This window comes from Neovison vison, chromosome 3 (assembly GCF_020171115.1).
Source record: "Neovison vison isolate M4711 chromosome 3, ASM_NN_V1, whole genome shotgun sequence".
NCBI classification, from domain to species: Eukaryota; Metazoa; Chordata; class Mammalia; order Carnivora; family Mustelidae; genus Neogale; species Neogale vison.
The window spans coordinates 133,593,113-133,598,406 of NC_058093.1; the positions used below are offsets into that span (position 1 = coordinate 133,593,113).

A 5,294-nucleotide genomic window follows, 5' to 3' on the forward strand; every position below is an offset into this window, starting at 1 on the left:
TTCTATACATAAGCAAAACACTTTTAGAAAAAATAATTTGAATAAAGATAGCAAGCCTAATAGCAACAGCAAGGAAAAAAGTGGTAATACAAATAAAAGGTTTCTGAAAATATTACAATGACAGATTTGCCAGAAACTTCTGGAAACAAATATAAAAATTTTATAATACATTAAATAAGACCTAAATATTTGAGAAGATATATGCAAACATATTATCCATCTTTCCAAATTTATCTGTACATTTAATGCAATTCCAATAAAAATATGATGATATCAACAAGCACATTTTAAAATTATATAGGTGAATAGTTAAAATACTCCTCAAGAATATGAACAAACTGGAGGGGGTACTTCCTAACACCTATAAACACATACCTTAACATGTATTTATAGAATGTAAATCTACAGTGTGGTTTGGGCACACAAGTTGACCAACTAAGGAACAGAGGTGCCTCCCCTATATGAAGAGGTGATACATGGAAGAAGAAACTTGAATAACTCACAAAAATATAAAAAAAATTCTCAAATCTACATTGAATTTCATCTTGCCATAATTTCACAAATCTTAAGGATTTTGATGGATTGTTTTTTATTACAAAGCAAACGTGTTGCTCTTTAAACACATACATACATACAGGTAGATACATGCATGTATTTATGCATAAACATCTACTTTGATTTTTTGAGCTTTGCACAGTGGCAGTATCGTAGCCAATGAGGTTTATCCGAGGCGCAATTATTGCTAATTGATTTTTTGGTTAGTATTTTCTTAATTAACATTTTTAAGATTTCTTATTCTTATTTTTTAAAAGATTTTATTTATTTACTTGACAAAGAGTGAGATAGTGAGAGAGAGAGCAGAAACAAGGGGAACAGCATGCAGAAGGAGAGGGAGAGGAAGAAGCAGGCTCCCCGCTGAGCATGGAGCCCAATGTAGAGCTTTGGGATCATGACCTGAGCAGAAGGCAGCTGCTCAACTGACTGAGCCACGATGTGCCCCCAGATTTTTTATTCTTAATGATATGAAATCATCATGCTTTATGTTTACATTTTTTCAAAGTTTCTAGTTAGATTTGTGCAATATTTAAAAAATCTAATTTGATGACACTGGACCACTTTCTTATACCAGACACAAAAGTAAATTCAAAATGGATCAAAGAACTAAATGTGAGACCTGAAACCATAAAAATCCTAGAAGGGAACACTGGCAGTGATTTCTCTAACATCAGCTTTAGCAACATCTTTCTAAATATGTCTCCTGAGGTAAGAGAAATAAAAGAAAAAACAAACTATTGGGAATATGTCAAAATAAAAAGCTTCTGCACAGCAAAATAACAATCAACAAAACTAAAAGGCAACCTACTGGATGGGAGGAGATGTTTGTAAGTGACATATCCAATAAAGGATTAGTATCCAACATAAATAAAGAACTGATACAACTCAATACCCAAAAAACAAATAATCAAATTAAAAATGGGAAAAGACATGGACAGATATTTCTCTGAAGAGGACATATGTATGTATGACCAACAGACACATGAAAAGATCACTTATTATAGAGGTAATGCAATTAAAAACTATCACATCATCTCACATCTGTCAGAATGGCTAAAATAAAAAAAAATGTAAGAGACAAATGCACTGTTGGTGGGATTGTGAACTGGTACAACCACTAAGGAAAACAGTGTGGGGTTTCCTCAAATAGTTAAATATAGGGACGCCTGGGTGGCTCAGTTGGTTGAGCAGCTGCCTTTGGCTCCGGTCGTGATTCCAGCATCCTGGGATCGAGTCCCACATCTGCTCCTTGCTCCGCAGGGAGCCTGCTTCTCACTTTGACTCTGCCTGCCACTCTGTCTGCCTGTGCTCTCTCTCACTCTCTCTCTCTGACAAATAAATAAATAAAATCTTTAAAAAAAAAAAAATTAAATATAAAACTACCCTTCGAGCCAGTAATCACACTACTGGTATTTACCCAAACAATACAAAAAACAGTAATTCAAAGGGATACATGCACTCTATGTTGATTGTAGCATTATTTATGATAGCCAAATTATGGAAGCAGTCCAAGTGTTCACTGATAGATGAATGGATAAAGAAGTGAGATACATACACACACACACACACACACACGCACGCAGACATATCATATATACATATACATATATATATACACATATATACACATACACACACATATATACACACACATATATATAATGGCATATTTTTCAGCCATTAAAAAGAATGAAATTTTGGCATTTGAGATATCAAATGTAACTAGAGAGTATACTGCTAAACAAAATAATTCAGTTAGAAAGGCAAATACCATATTGTTTCACTCATATGTGGAATTTAAGAAATAAACAAGTAAAGGGAAAAAAAGAAAGAGACAAACCAAGGAATAGACTCTTAACTATAGAGAGCAAACCAATGATTCCTAGTGGGGCGGTGGGTGGGGGGATGGGTGAAATAGGTGATGGCAATTAAGGAGTTCAGGTATAGTGATGAGTACTGGGTGATGTCTGGAATTGCTGAATCATTGTATTGTACACCTGGAAAAATATAACAGAGTGGGATAACTATATTGGAATTAAAATAAAATAAAAATTTTAAAAATACATTAAAATAAAAGAAAAAATATATTCTGGAATTCAGAAAATAAATAAAATTTTAAAAAAATCTAATTTGATAGTTATTGTAAGAGATCTGTGTAATTTATTGAGATTTATTATAATTAACACTTAACAAAATTATAGTTCTATAGGATTTATGAATAGTAAGGAATAATTATAGTATCTTGGTAAGTTTAAACATAACAATAATAATAAAGCACACATATATCAACCAAGAAGTCAAAGTGTGATAAAGTTTCCGCAACTGTTGAATCTGTGGTTTCCTTCCTAGTTCTAACTCTTGCCTCTTAAAGGTTGATAAATTCTAGCTTGATTTTTTTTATCATGCTTTTCATCTATAAATTTTTTACAAATGTATGTGTTCCTTAATTATATATTGTCTTGATTTCTTACTTGAAGATTTATTCATCATGTGTATATGTTGTAAAAAATGAACTCAAATTTAATAGTGTAATTACCCATACGTGCAGTGCTTTGCAAAACCAGTTTTGTGCCATGTAGTGTTTCCATACATGTATATTATAAACATAATATAGAGAGTTCTGCACTCAAAATAATCATTTAAAACACAAAAATATTTGCAAGTTATGTCTGCTTTGAAGTGATCTTATGCAAATACAATTCCATCAGAAATTAACAACTAAAAATTTCTTAAAGTCACAACATATCTAGGAAGTTGATATTAAAAATGACAACTCCAAGTATAAAGTGGTTTTAAAAATCAACTAGAATGTAAATTAAAGATATGTTTTTAAATGGAATGATACTGAAAACACTATGCATCTAAACTTGTGGGAAGAAATTCAATTCTTTTTGATAGAATATATAACTTTATGATAAAGCAAAATATTTATTTATGTATTATAAAACAAAAGAAAACAATAACAAAACTAAAGGAAGTCTTTGATTTGAGAACCTTAGAAGGAAGAATAGAATGATCCCCAAGTATTACTATGTAGGAAATACCTTCAAGTGTGGAAATTAATGAAATAACAAAGATGTTCACCAACAAGGGGTGAAACTCGAAAGTTCATTCTTAAAAAGAATGGTTACTTGAAAAATGTTTGATAAGCCCTATCAAGGGAGAAGGAGAAAAAGACTCTATTCTACTTTATAAGTTCTATAAATTATTATTATTATTATTTTATATTTTATAAGTTCTATTGAATATAGACCCCATGTACAAGAATATATATAAAAGCATTATTCAAGATATGATGGCAAACGGGTAAGTAGTCAAATGTTCATCAATAAAATAAAATAGCAATACATTACAATATTCACAAAAGAGGTTATTATCAGCATCAAATAACAAAGTACAGTATGTATAGTACATAATAATTAGATTTCAAAAATATTAATTTTGAGTTCATTTTTAAAACATATACACATGATGAATAAATCTTCAAAATAAGAAATCAAGACAATATATGATTAAGGAATACATACATTTGTAAAATTATAGATGAAGAACATGATAAAAAAAAATCAAGCTAGACTTCCACAACATCCTAGGCAGATGGAAGGGATCCCAGGCCTTCCTGGCCTGAACAATCTTGTCCTGCTCTCAAGCAATCTTCACAGACATATAACATGATTCCTAAACCCACTTCGAAATAGCACTCATTTTTAACACTGAATAAAATTTAAGAAAATAGTAATAATCATAAATTGGGTTTGTTTTTAGAATTCAGGCATTTATGCTTGTGCTGGGCACTGGACCAATTTTTGCCCAGTAGCCAAAGCAGACAGTGGTGTGGGTATTAAACCTTAGGTGAACAGCTAAGTAGAAAGTCGGGAGGGGGACAGGACGGAAGGATGTGGGATAGCTATCTGAGGGGAAGCTGGGCATTGGGTGGTTTTATACCACTGTGGGCAAATGTCCAGAGTGCAATTGCTGTTGCGGAGAGCGCTATCTTAATTTAAAATATTGATCCAGAAGAGGATTTAAAGAAAGATGATTAATGGCACTTCTGTCGGTTGCAAATTTGGTGCTAGACAATGCATCCCTTCATACTGGAGACTCTTCCTATTCTCCAGGTCCCAGAAATGATGTGTTTTCTCCTGCAAGGCCACTCTCTTTTTATTTTATTAAGATCATATTGTTCTCTTTTTTTTAACGTACTTTTTTTTAAAAGATTTTATTTATTTATTTGACAGTCAGAGATCCCAGATAGGCAGAGAGGCAGGCAGAGAGAGAGGAAGGGAAGCAGGCTCCCTGCTGAACAGACAGCCGGATGCGGGGCTCGATCCTAAGACCCTGGGATCATGACCCAAGCCGAAGGCAGAAGCTTTAACCCACTGAACCACTCGGGTGCCCCAAGATCATATTATTTTGATATCCCTTTATATCAATTCCTTCCATGATAACAAAGCCTTATGAGTTTTTTCTTTCTCCCTCCTTCCTTCCTTCCTGTTTCACTTTTCCCCCTTCCTTCCCCCTCCCCCCTCACCACCTTCCTTTCTTTCTTTTAAATTTTTCTCCCAAATGTTGAGAAACAAAAAAATATCCATATGAATTACACTGTCACAGGCCTGGGAGGGGAGGTGATCAATACCATCGCATCTATGAGGTCAGGGAACTGAAGCCATTAACAAGTAAAGGAAGGTGTCCGGAAAGTCCCATGAGGGGCGCCATGTGGCAAAGGGCAGGGGCTTTGG

The 5,294-nt window shown here is 33.5% G+C and overlaps 1 pseudogene; it reads left to right on the plus strand.

The window, feature by feature from the left end:
- Positions 1-685: 685 nt before the first annotated feature.
- On the plus strand, positions 686-798 carry LOC122903764 (annotated as a pseudogene).
- The last annotated feature ends 4,496 nt before the right edge of the window (positions 799-5,294 follow it).